This window comes from Musca domestica, unplaced genomic scaffold, assembly GCF_030504385.1.
Source record: "Musca domestica strain aabys unplaced genomic scaffold, Musca_domestica.polishedcontigs.V.1.1 17, whole genome shotgun sequence".
NCBI classification, from domain to species: Eukaryota; Metazoa; Arthropoda; class Insecta; order Diptera; family Muscidae; genus Musca; species Musca domestica.
Window position 1 is genome coordinate 3,605,087 of NW_026712230.1, and position 17,550 is coordinate 3,622,636.

The window sequence follows — 17,550 nt, forward strand, 5'->3', positions numbered from 1 at the left end:
TCACCAGTAGGGGTTGGACGGCCAGGAAATTAAAGTACAAAACTGACTGAAAATCTCTATGAATAATTGGGGAATTCTAGTTCAACTATAAAATTAGGAAAATGAGGAGATGCCATCATAAGGTGGCAATAACAAATATTTGTCTCATTTTGGAAGTTTTTCTAGCTGAAAGAATTTATAAACTCTAAGAATATGATTTATCAAATAAGGGAGTCTGAACCAAATAGTTTGTAATTGTAAAAAAATCGCAAACATTTTTTTCCTTGTTTTCATATTTGCTCTTGAGTTAATAAATAAAATCGTCGAATTACAAGTGAAATAATTCGAATTTCAAATGGAATTCTATGAATCACAAATAAAATGTTCACATTACAATTGAAATGTTTCGAATTTCAATTGAAAGTTTCAAATTACAAATGAATTGTTACGAATTACAATTTAAATGTTTCGAATTATTACCTGAAAAGGTATATATATAAAATAATTATCAAGTTAAATCCCTGCCATATGGAAGCGTAAATGTTGAACGACACATTATTCAGTGCAAAACTATGGGTTCGAATATAAATATTGGCCGATTACAGTACATCTTGAGTTCGTATGGACAAATCTAAATCGAGATAGAGTTTTAATGGGTATTAAAGATTCAACTCTGTGGCACATGTCTTTCAACCCGCTTTATCTTTCAAATAACAACAATAGGGGCACAATCTAACTTTGTATGGCCGGAAGTTGCAACCACAAAATACCGTCATAAAACACGGTAAATAACCCCAACTATCTAAAGCATTCACGATTTTACGCTTCAGAAATATGTCTATGAAATGTAGTTTAGTTTTGTTCCATTTTACCACATTGCATTAACTTCATGTAGAAGCCGCAACGTCACGAGTTGTGGTAGCTAATAGCAGTTGTTGCATGTAATTAATTCATGGCACATCAAACGAATTTGTCGACTGTGTTGTGCTGATAGTTCTCACGTTTTATTGTAATGTTATTGACTGCCGTATGTTTTGTAAGTCTTTTAGAACTGACACGAGTTTGATTCGGAAACGGAATTCTAATTTTTATCTACGAGAAATTTAAAGGGCGCTTCGAGTGTTAGATGCAATTCACAATTGGGGACATGTCTTAAGCACGTATGCTTTTTATGGGTGGGTAAAGGCATATACAAAATGGTGACAAAACTTGGAAAACTTTTATTAATTTCATTGAAAATGGAATATTTACATTCGTTAAAAATGTTATTTCTATGTGAAATCATCATGAAACACCTACGATGAATAGATACATTTATATTAATATTTTTGCAAACGGCATTATCACATGAAGGGAATGCACACTAGAGTTTACTATCGCCATAGTAACCAGGCAACTGCATACATACAGAAAATTAATATCAAACGATCATTATTATCTCATTACACATTACTTTTTGTTGCTATGTTAGAAATGCATTCAATTTCACGAGACAAAGTGACCTTTTACCTTGATAAGAGCTTTTAAATACTCTTGGCAACTCTGCGTACACGCGTACAACAGCTGTGTTTAAATTCACATGGTATGGCATGGGGGGACAACAACACGTTGGCTGTTCAAAAGCTTTCTCTCGCAATGAGACCGGTATTTATCAAGCGCCAATGAATTATTTTCTCTAGAAAGCTCAGTATACAGTATACCGATACAATATTGTGATAGTAACAAAATAAAACAGTAAAGCTCAATATTAATACATTTGGATACCTGGAAGGATGGTTATGTTAAATTCTTTCAAACCTGACATTTGAGTTATTATTTATATGAATACATCTCTGAGACTGTTTACGAATATCTGTCCACCTGTTGAAATCAAGGCAGAGTCCATGTTATTTTGAGTTGGGGTTTGGGATAATTAAGTGTACTAAAGTACTAAAAAGCACTGAATTTAGTACCATTTTATATTATATAGAACTATAGAGCTAACATTTTGACATTTGAAAAAAGAGTTAATTTGTTGATATCATGGTACTATTACCAAGGTAATCTCATGCTATCATAAGATCACATTTTTTTTATTTTTTGTCCCTTCAAAGTCAAACACCATAATTTTTACAATTTTTTTTTTTTTTTTTTAATTTTATTGTATGAAAGCAAAAAATGTCGGAAATAGCATCAAATTTTAGAATGAGTTTAGATTTGTTCGAATTGGTCACCTTTGGCATGAATTATGGCCTTCAAACGGCCAATGAAACATTCACACGCTGCCCGCATGATGCTCTGCGGTATTTTGGCCCATGGCTTGAGGTGATCGTCCACTTCCTTGACGTCGGGCTACGCTACCAGTATCACGGTAACGAGCGATGGTACGAGACGCAAAAGATTTATTCACATTTAAATGCTGGAGTGCTCTAACAATACCACATGAGGATTTCCAGACAAATATAAAGAAATCACACCATCACGCTTCAATTCCATTAGGAATAACTTTTTTTCTGGAAAACTCTCACCAAAATGCTTTTGTACGCTTGTAAACAATATGATGAGCTGTTACTGGAATAATTTTAACAGCTGTCGAACGAGTGACTTAGACATGGCAGCAGTCTAAAGTTGGTTGCAGTTTTTGTATATTTTAGTTCTTGTATATTTTATAATTCTTGTATATTTTATAGTTCTTGTATATTTTATGGTTCTTTTATGGTATGGGCGTACCGCTGGACAGAAATGTACATTTATTTTCGAACAAATATTTTTTTAATTTCCATGCCTTTTAGTGGGTCAAAGAAGAATATAATTTAAAAAAAGAATCTAAAATATTGATCTGATAAGTCATGTAAACCTAATTATGGAATGGTTGGAATTGGGTTCGCTTAGGACAAGTATGAAGACAATATCATGCCTTGTTTTCCAAAATACTAGTAGAAGATTGTCAACATTTCCAGGCATTAAATTTGTTACAAGAAATTGTCAGCTTATGTTTTCGTTCTAATACTGAATCCATATAGCAGGTATTGTGAAGATTTTGGCAATATTTTCAGCTGTTAAATCTGGGGGACCTAAAGTAAAACATCATTCGAGGCCTACACAAGAACCGACATCACCGAAAACGTTTCCTTAAAATGAAGGGATTGAAAGCTTTTTCTTTATATGTTTCAGTCCAAGAACAGATAAATAAATGTAGTATTCCTAAGATATGGAACGTATATGTCTGAATGTGAAAAAGAATCCCGAAAATAAAAGATTATTTTATATTTTTGTAAAATCTGCCATTCGTCATACGAAAATATTTTTGTTAAGTAAAAAAACATTAAGTTCGGCCGGGCCAAACTTTCAATACCCTCCACCTTAGGGTAAAGAAAACATTCGAGCTCATTATGACCCACATATACCAATGTTAGACGTATTCATGGGAAAATGTGTCAAAAGTCATTAAAATACCGAATATCGGGAAATACGACTATATGGCGCTATACAAAAACGTGGACCTATACATGCAATGTTTCGCCAAAGGAGCTAGAACCCATTATGACCCACAAATACCAATTATCAGACAAATTCGTAAAAAAAAGGTGGCAAAAATTATCAAATTATCGAATATCAGGAGGTACCATTTATGGGGACTATACCAAAACGTGGACCTGTACATGCAATGTCTCGCCACACGAACTGGGACCCGTTATGACTTACAAATACCAATTTTCAGACATCCTAGACACAATACAAATTGCTCTGCTAAATTTTGGTTCTCTACGTGGGCTGTATCGTGATTTCAACAGACAGACAGACGGACATCGTTAAATCGACTTGGAATTGCTGATTATGGATTATATGCTGATTATGAATATATATACTTTATGGGGTCTACGACGAATATTGAAGGATGTTACGAACGGAATGACAAAGCTAATATACCCTCCTTTCCAAGGTGGAGGGTATAAAAATGACGAGGTCGAGTTCGTCAAAAAAGGGTTGCCATATTAAATTTAGCAAATGAGTTAAACTGCAATTTGGCATTAGCGTCACTCTTAGTATATAGGATAGATAATTGAAGGTGGTTTTTTAAATACGTACTGAAAAAGTATACATTTTCAATAACAACCATTCTAGCCACTATACAAGCTATTGCGCCAAATTTCAAAGCACTACGTCAAATTATATGGCCGGTATCTTAATTTCAACATTTCATTACTGAAATGTTGTTCAACTTCAAGAAACTAGGAAAAAGCAACTTTGTAGCGGAGTCTTATAATGTCAAATAGACTCTTAAATATGCAACATTTTTTTTGTAGCGTAGCGGTTACGATTTTGTACTGAGACCGGTACCATTTCATAATTGTCAAAACGTTTTCCAATTTTTCTCACTATAATTGGATTTGGATTAAAATTGTCATATCCATTACTTATACTTCAAATAAATCCCCCGCAAAAAGTTATAACGTAAAAATGGTACAAGGCTCCTTAATGAAAGTTACACTCATGGCTCAATAAGAAAGGTTGCTCAATTTCAAAGTAACTAGAAAAATGCAACCCTATGCTGTAGTCTTATAGTGTTAAATAGTTTATTTTTATTTTACCTCGCGAAACAAGATTTTTCTACCTTCTGTAATTGTGCCATGGTTACACTTATAGCCCCAAAATTTGTGTTTCATTTCCAGCTGAATTGTATATTTTTTAGCCCTTACATAAAGTCATGCATTCCTGTCATTCGCAAATTTTTAAACATGCTATAAAATTCCTTAAACTAAACTTTTGTACAAGGGAAAAATTCTTTTTTCCTTATAATTTCAGCATTGACCGGAATTGACTGATATCTTGATTATCAAAAACAAATAGCCACTAAGACTTACTAATATGAACGATGATATTAACCTTTATTTGATGCATTTTAGTACGCAACCACACTATAGTCCATTTAAGTGAAGCAAAACTGATGTCCAAATATAAAAAAATAAAACTTTTTTTATTTGTGCTCTATTTTGTAAATCGCCTTATAAAGTCTCATTCTTCTTGTGTCTCAGATTATTCCTATAATAAAAAGCTGTTTTTGGTTTTATAACTTTGTTTTGATTTAGAAAACTTAGTAATAAAATGGCATATTTGAAAAATGATGGAATGGACAGATTGATTTAATATTGAGGTTTGTTATTTTGCAAGAAATGAATGGTTGGCATTGTGAAGCCCAAAGTTTTGCAAAATGTCAAATAAACTAAGGGAGATATACATATATGAGAACCGATTTTCACCAAACTCATAAAGTTACTTGTATGCAAAATTCGGTCGCATGTATCATAACTCAACCAGAAAGGTTGCTCAACTTTAAAGTAACAAGGAAAAATGCAAATATGTATTGTGTGTCAATTTGATTTTTAAAAATGCAACAATTTTTTTTATTTTCATTTTACAAAAATATAAGTTAGATCCAAGATAGATGGACAACATTGTTTAATACCAAAATTTAATATTTTGTTTAATATTTGGTCTGTCGCAACTAAAGTTCAAATAATTTTCTTTTTCTTTTTTATTCAAAACGACACACACACACACACACACACACACACACATATATATATATCTATATCTATAAAAGAGGAAAATGTTTGTACGTTTGTTTGTTTGTTTGTTTGTTTGTTTGTTTGTTTGTAATTTATGGACTCGAAAACTGCTGAATAGATTTTTCTGAAAATTTCCATATATACTGCAACATCGCCTGAAAGTAACATAGGCTATATACATTTTTGAATTTCCACTTGGAACTGGAGATATAGCATCAGAATCGGAGGTACCTCCCAAAAATTTAGATTTTATATGGACATATCTATTGATCGGTTAAAGATACAGTCTCCAAATTTGGAATGTGTCACGGAATTTGGAACAAAAATAAGTTTGCTAAATTATATTGTAATCGGTTCAGATTTGGATATAGCTCCCATATATATTTTCGACCGATTTCGTTCATTTGATGCCTCAAACACAATATGAATGTTCGATTCCAATGAAATTTGGAATATGTGACGGGATTTGATCCGAAAATAAATTTGTCAAATTATATTGAAATCGGTTCAGATTTGGATATAGCTCCCATATATATTTTCGGCCGATTTCAAGTATTTGATGCACCAAACACGCTATGTATCCCCAATTTCAATGAAATTTGAAACGTGTGATAGATTTTATCTAAAAAAATTTATTTCCCAAATTATATTAAAATCGGTTCAGATTTGGATATAGCTCTCATATATATTTTCGACCGATTTCATGTATTTTATGCACCATACACGATATGTATGTTCGATTTCCAAGAATTTTGGAATATGTAACGGGATTTTGATTAGAAAATAAATTAGTCAAATTATATTAAAATCGGTTCAGATTTGGATATAGCTCCCATATATATTATCCGCCGATTTCACATATTTGATGCACATTTGACAAATTATATTCAAATACGCTCAGATGTGATTATAGCTCCATATACATACTCAGCCGATTTCACATATTTGATGCACCCAAAGCGAGAGAGACAAAATCTGGCACCAGCAAAAATTGCACAATTGTATTGAAATCAGTTGAGGTTTGGATATAGCTAACATATATATTTCGGCCGATTTCATACATATTATGCACCAAACACGATATATATGACCGATTCCAATGAAATTCAGAATGTGTGGCGGAATTTTGTTATAATAATAAATGTGATAAATTAATTGGAAATTAGTTAAGATTTGGATATAGCTCCCATATATATATTCTCGGTCGATTTCACATATTTGACGCACCAATTTCAATTAAATATGAAAGGTGTGGCGGAGTTTGGTGTAAAATTAATTTTTTTTAAATTATATTTAAATCAGATCAGATTGGGATATGATTTTAATAAGAACCATTGACCCACAACGCCTTAGGCTAACACTAAAAAACAACACAACAATTTATTTGAAATACGCTTATTACGGCGAAGTATGTTGCTATCTCGAATTCACTACTTGCAATAGAAATGCCACTCTACTTAAAAAAATTGCAGTTTCCTGCACGCTTGGTATTTGCTATGAAATAAATAAATCCAAAGGACAAACCCTTCGTGTATGCATGTCATGTTACTGCTTTTGTAATGATTTTGTTTATTAACGCATTAAATTAGAGCAATATTTTTTTAATTTTTAAATATGTTTTTCTTTATCCAACATATATTCGTAAATAAAATTTTGAATGCATATAAAATCAAAAGGGGTAGCGAAGCGCACCGGGTTCAGCTAGTATATATATATATATATATATATATATATATATATATATATATATATATATATATATATATATATATATATATATATATCAGATATATATATATATATATATATATATATATATATATATATATATATATATATATATATATATATATATATATATATATATATATATACATATATATATATATATATATATATATATATATATATATATATATATATATATATATATACATATATATATATATATATATATATATATATATATATATATCTATATCTATAAAAGAGGAAAATGTTTGTATGTTTGTTTGTTTGTTTGTAATTTATGGACTCGAAAACCGCTGAATAGATTTTCCTGAAAATTTCCATATATACTGCAACATCGCCTGAAAGTAACATAGGCTATATACATTTTGAATTTCCACTTGGAACTGGAGATATAGCATCAGAATCGGAGGTACCTCCCAAAAATTTAGATTTACATGCACATATCTATTGATTGGTTGAAGATACAGTCTCCAAATTTGGAATACGTAACGGAATTTGGAACAAAAATAAGTTTGAAAAATTATATTGTAATCGGTTCAGATTTGGATATAGCTCCCATATATATTTTCGACCGATTTCGTTCATTTGATGCCTCAAACACAATATGAATGTTCGATTCCAATGAAATTTGGAATGTGTGACGGGATTTGATCCGAAAATAAATTTGTCAAATTATATTGAAATCGGTTCAGATTTGGATATAGCTCCCATATATATTTTCGGCCGATTTCAAGCATTTGATGCACCAAACACACTATGTATCCCCAATTTCAATGAAATTTGAAACGTGTGATTGATTTTATCTAAAAAATTGATTTCCCAAATTATATTGAAATCGGTTCAGATTTGGATATAGCTCCCATATATAATCGACCGATTTCATGTATTTGATGCACCAAACACGCCATTTATCTCTAATTTCAATGAAATTTGGAATGTGTAGCGGAAATTAAAACAAATATACATTTGTGAAATTATATTAAAATCGGTTCAGATTTGGATATAGCTCTCATATATATTTTCGGCCGATTTCATGTATTTTATGCACCATACACGATATGTATGTTCGATTCTAAAGAAATGTGGAATATGTAACGGGATTTTGATTAGAAAATATATAAGTCAAATTATATTAAAATCGGTTCAGATTTGATTATAGCTTCCATATATATACTCAGCCGATTTCACATAATTGATGCACGCAAAGCGAGAGAGACAAAATCTGGCACCAGAAAAAATTGCCAAATTATATTGAAATCTGTTGAAGTTTGGATATAGCTAACATATATATTTCGGCCGATTTCATACATGTTATGCACCAAACATGATATATATGACCGATACCAATGAAATTCAGAATGTGTGGCGGAATTTGGTTACAATAATAAATGTGACAAATTAATTGGAAATTAGTTAAGATTTGGATGTAGCTCCCATATATATATATATATATATATATATATATATATATATATATATATATATATATATATATATATATATATATATATATATATATATATATATTCTCGGCCGATTTCACATATTTGACGCACCAATTTCAATGAAATATGAAAGGTGTGGCGGAGTTTGGTGTAAAAGTAATTTTTTTAAAATTATATTTAAATCGGATCAGATTGGGATATGATTTTAATAAAAACCATTGACCAACAACGCCTTAGGCTAACACTAAAATACAACACAACAATTGATTTGAAATACGCTTATTACGGCGAAGTATGTTGCTATCCCAAATTCACTAATTGCAATAGAAATGCCACTCAACTTCAAAAGATTGCAGTTTACTGCACGCTTGGTATTTGCTATGAAATAAATAAATCCGAACGACAAACCCTTCGTGTATGTATGTCATGTTACTGCTTTTCTAATGGTTTGGGTTATTTACGCATTAAAGTAGTGCAATAATTTTTTTTTTACTTTTTAAATATGTTTTTTTTTAACCAACATATATTCGTAAATAAAATTTTGAATGCATATAAAATCAAAAGGGGTAGCGAAGCGCACCGGGTTCAGCTAGTATATATATAAAAGTTCAACATTTTTATAGAAAACTAGCTGAACCCGGTGCGCTTCGCTACCCCTTTTGATTTTATATGCATTCAAAATTTTATTTACGAATATATGTTGGTTAAAAAAAAAAAAAACAAATTTTATAATTAAAAAAAAAATTATTGCACTACTTTAATGCGTAAATATATAAAACCTTTAGAAAAACAGTAACATGACATACATACACGAAGGGTTTGTCCTTCGGATTTATTTATTTCATAGCAAATACCAAGCGTGCAATAATCTGCAATCTTTTGAAGTTGAGTGGCATTTCTATTGCAATTAATGAATTCGAGATAGCAACATACTTCGCCGTAATAAGCGTATTAAAAATTAATTGTTGTGTTGTTTTTTAGTGTTAGCCTAAGGCGTTGTGGGTCAATGGTTCTTATTAAAATCATATCCCAATCTGATCCGATTTAAATATAATTTTAAAAAAATTACTTTTACACCAAATTCCGCCACACCTTTCATATTTCATTGAAATTGGTGCGTCAAATACGTGAAATCGGCCGAGAATATATATATGGGAGCTATATCCAAATCTTAACTAATTTCCAATTAATTTGTCACATTTATTATTGTAACCACACATATGTTAGCTATACCCAAACCTCAACTGATTTCAATAAAATTTGGCAATTTTTTCTGGTGCCAGATTTCGTCTTTCTCGCTTTGGGTGCATCAAATATGTGAAATCGGCTGAGTATATATATGAGAGCTATAATTAAATCTGAGCGTATTTGAATATAATTTGTCAAATTTATTTTTGTACCAAGTTTAGCCACTCATGCCGAATTTCATTGGAATCGGAAATACGTATCGTGTTTTGTGCATCAAATATGTGAAATCGGCGGAAAATATATATGGGAGCTATATCCAAATCTGAACCCATTTTAATATAATTTGACTAATTTATTTTCTAATCAAAATCCCGTTACATATTCCAAATTTCTTTGGAATCGAACATACATATCGTGCATGGTGCATAAAATACATGAAATCGGTCGAAAATATATATGAGAGCTATATCCAAATCTGAACCGATTTTACTATAATTTGACAAATGTATATTCGTTTTAATTTCCCCTACAGATTCCAAATTTCATTGAAATTAGAGATACATAGCGTGATTGGTGCATCAAATACATGAAATCGGTCGAAAATATATATGGGAGCTATATCCAAATCTGAACCGATTTCAATATAATTTGAAAAATTCATTTTTGCTCCCGATTCCGTTACTTATTTTTAATTTCATTAAATTTGGACATACATATCTTATTTGGTCCACCAAATACATGAAATCGGCCGAAAATATATATGGGAGCTATATCCAACTCTGAACCGATTTCAATATAATTTGGGAAATAAATTTTTTTTAGATAAAATCTATCACACGTTTCAAATTTCATTGAAATTGGGGATACATAGCGTGTTTGGTGCATCAAATGCTTGAAATCGGCCGAAAATATATATGGGAGCTATATCCAAATCTGAACCGATTCCAATATAATTTGTCAAATTTATTTTCGGATCAAATCCAGTCACATATTCCAAATTTCATTGGAATCATAGCAAATACCAAGCGTGCAGTAAACTGCAATCTTTTGAAGTTGAGTGGCATTTCTGTTGCAATTAATGAATTCGAGATAGCAACATACTTCGCCGTAATAAGCGTATTTCAAATTAATTGTTGTGTTGTTTTTTAGTGTTAGCCTAAGGCGTTGTGGGTCAATGGTTCTTATTAAAATCATATCCCAATCTGATCCGATTTAAATATAATTTTAAAAAATTACTTTTACACCAAATTCCGCCACACCTTTCATATTTCATTGAAATTGGTGCGTCAAATACGTGAAATCGGCCGAGAATATATATATGGGAGCTATATCCAAATCTTAACTAATTTCCAATTAATTTGTCACATTTATTATTGTAACCAAATTATTGTAACCACACATATGTTAGCTATACCCAAACCTCAACTGATTTCAATAAAATTTGGCCATTTTTTCTGGTACCAGATTTCGTCTTTCTCGCTTTGGGTGCATCAAATATGTGAAATCGGCTGAGTATATATATGAGAGCTATAATCAAATTTGAGCGTATTTGAATATAATTTGTAAAATTTATTTTTGTACCAAATTTAGCCACTCATGCCAAATTTCATTGGAATCGGAAATACGTATCGTGTTTTGTGCATCAAATATGTGAAATCGGCGGAAAATATATATGGGAGCTATGTCCAAATCTGAACCCATTTTAATATAATTTGACTAATTTATTTTCTAATCAAAATCCCGTTACATATTCCAAATTTCTTGGGAATCGAACATACATATCGTGCATGGTGCATAAAATACATGAAATCGGACGAAAATATATATGAGAGCTATATCCAAATCTGAACCGATTTTACTATAATTTGACAAATGTATATTCGTTTTAATTTCCCCTACAGATTCCAAATTTCATTGAAATTAGAGATACATATCGTGTTTGGTGCATCAAATACATGATATCGGTCGAAAATATATATGGGAGTTATATCCAAATCTGAACCGATTTCAATATAATTTGAAAAATTCATTTTTGCTCCCGATTCCGTTAATTATTTCAAATTTCATTGAAATTGGGGATACATAGCGTGTTTGGTGCATCAAATGCTTGAAATCGGCCGAAAATATATATGAGAGCTATATCCAAATCTGAACCGATTTGAATATAATTTGACAAATTTATTTTCGGATCAAATCCCGTCACATATTCCAAATTTCATTGGAATCGAACATTCATATTGTGTTTGAGGCATCAAATGAACGAAATCGGTCGAAAATATATATGGGAGCTATATCCAAATCTGAACCGATTGCAATATAATTTAGCAAACTTATTTTTGTTCCAAATTCCGTTACACATTCCAAATTTGGAGACTGTACCTTTAACCGATCAATAGATATGAGCATATAAAATCTAAATTTTTGGGAGGTACCTCCGATTCTGATGCTATATCTCCAGTTCCAAGTGGAAATTCAAAAATGTATATAGCCTATGTTACTTTCAGGCGATGTTGCAGTATATATAGAAATTTTCAGAAAAATCTATTCAGCAGTTTTCGAGTCCATAAATTACAAACAAACAAACAAACAAACGTACAAACATTTTCCTCTTTTATAGATATAAGAAGATAATTAATAAATAGAATAACAAAACGCATGTAGAGGCGAAATAAGCATTCGATTCCATTTAAATTTCACATATCCCATATTTCTTCTACCCAAAAAATTTGACGTGAATATGGGATGTATCGGTCCACTCCATGTGGTACCTTCCCCACACAAAAGGGCCACACAAAAAATTGATCATGTGTCACTAAAACTCTGACACGAAGATTATTTGTCTGCAAAGAAACTTACAAATATTTCAAATCGGAAAGTGTCTCTGTTGGGGGGCTGAACTCAAATATGAACTACGAGACTCTGAGAACCCAATGTTTCATATATAAGTTACTAGCTGGCCCGGTCCGCGTTGCCGGCCCGTAGTTTTTGTCTATTATGCCTATTTGTCAAAGCATAATTGTTCAAAGATATGACTGATATAAGTGTTCACGTACTGGTCGATTAAACGTGTTTTAAAATACTTGTACCCATATATAAACCGTGGGCTTCAATATTTAAACCGTGGACTTCAAATGTGTGGATGTGCTATACAAATCCATTAAAAAGTATATATCAATCTTATCCCCATTTAAGGGATCAAATTAATTTTTAGTATGGTAAAAATTGTAGAAAATTTTTCCAGTCAAATGAGCAGTAATTTGAAATTTACTGTATTTTGTACACCTCATGATTGAGGGCTGAATGATTTGAGAATAAAATTTTTGTGTAAGATTTCCACCTCAAATATACATTTTTAGCCAAATCCTTTGAAATATGGTAAAATCAGGAGGTACCTTTGTATGAGCACTACTCCGAAATATCGACCTACATTGAAAACTTTCTTCTACCCCCTATAATTCAATATGACAAATAGAGGCCAAATCAAAAATATAGCTATTTTATATCCATTACCATAAGATGGGAATTAATTTTATTTGCCATTTAAATTGCAAGTTGGAGACCCCATAATGTTCACATAGTATAATTCAATGACGATTCAACAAATATTCGGTCCCGTGCTACTTTCTTATATTTGAAATTTGTTCCTGTTTTCACAATTTATTTCATCCCAAATATACGTTCCCAACCAATATTCTCTTCGGGGTTACAAATGCAATAAAATACAAAAATTTTTTTTTTCTGATCACTCATTAGATGTGAAAGTGGACTTGGGGATACTCCAATAAGGACTTTACTTAAATAACTTCTTATGGGGCAATTATCTGTATGATGGTTCCCTACCCCAAGATAGCATATATACAATTTTTTAGCCAAATCAATTGATTAATGTGGTCAAGACTAATATGGGCAGTACTCCAAAAATTTCAAATTTTATGCGAAGAGGTTCTCTACCCCCTAATAAACAAAGATGCCAAATAAGGGCCGAAAAAAATGAAAAAAGTGGCCAAGATCCCAATAATAGCTTAAATCATACGATGGTTATATAAATATGAAATCGGGTTGTACCCTTATCCGTGAGTTATGATCGATATCATGACCTGCAAAAGCGATTTAAGGTATCTTGAATGTTTGGGAAGAATTTCTGTAAGGAAAGAAATTCTTTTCTTACTAAGAGTCCCATTCGCTCTACTATTTTCCACCCTTTATATTTGGTATTTTACTGATTGTATAGAATTTTGAATTTTGAGCTCTCATTGGACGGATTATTGTCACATGAAAGAAGTAGGTCCACGTTATGAAATGAGCGCCATTAGGCTTTTTTGGTAATTTTTGTTTGTTCAAATGTGTTCGCATCTTCCAGCTGAACCACGATGTCGGTCGGCCCTTGAGTTGAAAGGTAGATGTCAGTTAACATCGTATTTCGCACTTATTTCATTTTTTGGTGAAAAATTGTATAGAGTGAAAGAAGAATAACAAATTGAAAAAAATTTTAAACTTGTTCGCTTATCCTTAAGTTTATTATTTTTTTTTCCCGATTTGAGAATTTTGCAATGAGGTCTCTTTTCTTCGTGGTTTTTTATCGATTTAGAAAATAATTATCTTTTAACTTTGGTGTGACCGCGTTAAATTATTTCGATATCATCTAATCTGTTTCGCCACCACATAATTCTGTACTACACTTCCATATAACCCTACATCAACTTCAGTTCTCAAGAAATCAAATCAATTAAATAAATTGGTATTAATATTCGAATTCAAAAATAAAATACAAAAAACACTACAAATGTACATTAGAATAAAGTAAGTCAAAATGGAAAAAAATCATGCAAAATAAAACATTACTATTGTACATTTCAAAAGTCAAAATGAAAATGTTAATATATCACATTTTTACGCGATTTTTTTGGATATTATCCTTTTCGGAGAGAAGACAATTCCGAATTTGTGTGAATCTTTAAAGTCAGTCCAGCGGTTCTTTAGTTATAAGCGTAGTAACTAACACAACTTATATTTATATATATAGATTTCCGTTATATTACTAACAAAACAACTTGTTATATTGATTTTAAAATAATAATCAAGTGAAAAAGCTGTAAGTGTAAGTGTAAGTTGAATACCCTTCCCCATTTGGAACGAATTTTGGCAATTAAAAAAAATAAATAAAATCCGTTAAAAATTCTGTTAAAATCTTAAAAATACGGAATGTAGCCGTTATATTAGGGTCTATTCGACGACGAGACCTGCATAAACAACTTTTGTCATAAGCCATTAAAATATTCAAATGCGAAACGTGAAAAAATCCGTGAATAATGTTGCTAAAATCATTAAAATACCTAATATCGGGAAGTACCGTTTTGTAAGGGCTATACCAAAACGTGGACCAACATGGCAGAAGAATACAGGTAGATGCATCAACGCTTGGGAGCACTGATATGAAAAATTGAATGTTTTTTCAAATAGAAGTCGATTTTTATATATTTTCTCATACTACGTCGTTCGGAGGCTATTATAATTTGCGTTTTTCAACAATTTTTACAAATTTAAATAATTTTTCATTCAACAATTTCATTTCCAAAATTGGTTTGACAGTTCATTGTCACTGCAGCTGTGTCGACGCGTCTACCTATATTCTTCTACCATGGGTACCAATATCTGAGGGAGAGTTTTTAGCTATAATCTTTTTGTGCAACACTGGTTTAAACAGATCTCGCACTTTCGGGTTTCCTTATACTGCGAACAATGCTTGCAACCATTGAATTTTATTGTCAAAATGCGTGTTCTGTTAACAAAGTTCATCGCACGCCTCTTATATTTTATGGTCAGTCGGCGACGAATAAAGACGAGCCCGATTTAATTTACACATTGGAAGACGACATTGAAGGATTTATATGTGTGATACCGGCTGGAATGTTGTGAAGAGTATGCTAAAACGGGCGCCGACGGGGTCGACATTTGTATAAAATAATCTTCAAATATTAAAATATGGGCCGTGCTGTCAATTCAAATAAAGATTTCATGCATTTCTCTAACTTTTTTCTTAGAAAACCCCTCCTATAGTTTTGAAAAAATCGCCCTTTCTATGTAAATAGGGTCGGATTATTCCAATAAGTCCCATCCTTGGGCCAAACGAATGAACGTTTCAAAATTTCATGTCAATTGAACAATAAATGTGGTCTGTACTTTGCTAACAAATCTACATAGACAGGCGAAAGGAACTATGAGTCCATCTTGTTGTTTTTTACCTGTTACAAACAAATGTACAAAGGCATAATAAATAATTTTAATTTTCATTAAAAATATATTTTTTACTCCCCCTTGCCGAAGTCATACCCTAAGCTATATGGCAACAGAGAGTGTATAACATTTGATACGGTCAAAACGTGCCTCATCGAAATAATGGTTTTAGACCCAAGGTCTCTTTGAACCAAATCCGTTTCAGGACATTTGAAGTTGGTGTACACAAGATCTGTTATGAAGATGATAGAGACCAATTCTTCTGGTACCTTTCCCACAAGGGATCAAAGTTTTCAATAACCTAAACGTTTATAAAATCCGAAATAAGCATTCGGTTCTCTTCATATTTCACACATCCCATTATTTCTACTAACTGAAGACCTGCTATCGAGATAGTTCTTAACGGTCCACTCCTTCGAGTACCTTCCCCACAAAGGATCAACATTTTGAGTATCCACATTTCATTTTCTTGGCACATTTTAATATTTCTATTAACACAAGATCTGTTATGAAGATGGTAGAGATTGGACCATTCCTTTTGATCAAAATATCGAATAACAAAAATGATAATCCGAAATAAGCATCCGGTTCTCTGCAAATTTCACACATCCCATTATTTCTACTTACACAAGATCTGTTATAAAAATGGGATATATCGGCGAAATCCTTCTCGTACTTCCCCCACAAAGGGTTCAAAATTATGAGAAGCGAAACGCTCATAAAACGCAATATAAGCATCCAACTTTATCAAATTTTACATATCCAATCATTTGTGCCAACGCAAGATCTGTTGAGAAGATTATAGATATCTGCCAACCACTTCCATAGCCACCTTACCTTATCCACAAAGGGTCACAATTTTCAATATTGTCATAACCTGCTAAACAAGTCATCGATTGTTTACAACTTGATATATATTTCTCTCAACCGAAAATCTGATATGAATATGGAATTTATCCGAATTTATGATTTCGCATAACATTGGATATAATTGTTCGATTTTCTTTTATTTTTGCCCATACCAATATTTTTATGTGTATAAGATGAAGTGTGAAAATGGAATACTGGTCCACTATATTCGACAGCTCACTCACATTTCAACGTTTTCAAAACATTATCACATATCACGGCATAATTATTTAAAAACAGATAAGCAAAGACTATAGACGTGCGGGGCCGACCATGTGATATCCTACAACACTACAATATATGTTAAAAACTCCTTAGGTCCAAACCCATTTTTGTCGATTTTTTTAAACTTTGGTTTTTAACCGGGGCATTTGCCTTATATTTACCCTCTCTGTCGTGCTGATCGGTATTCAAAACAACTCCAGATAAAAGTTGTGGTCCATTTTACCCACTAAATATAATCCAATGGTCATACAAAAGGCTAGGCAAATGCC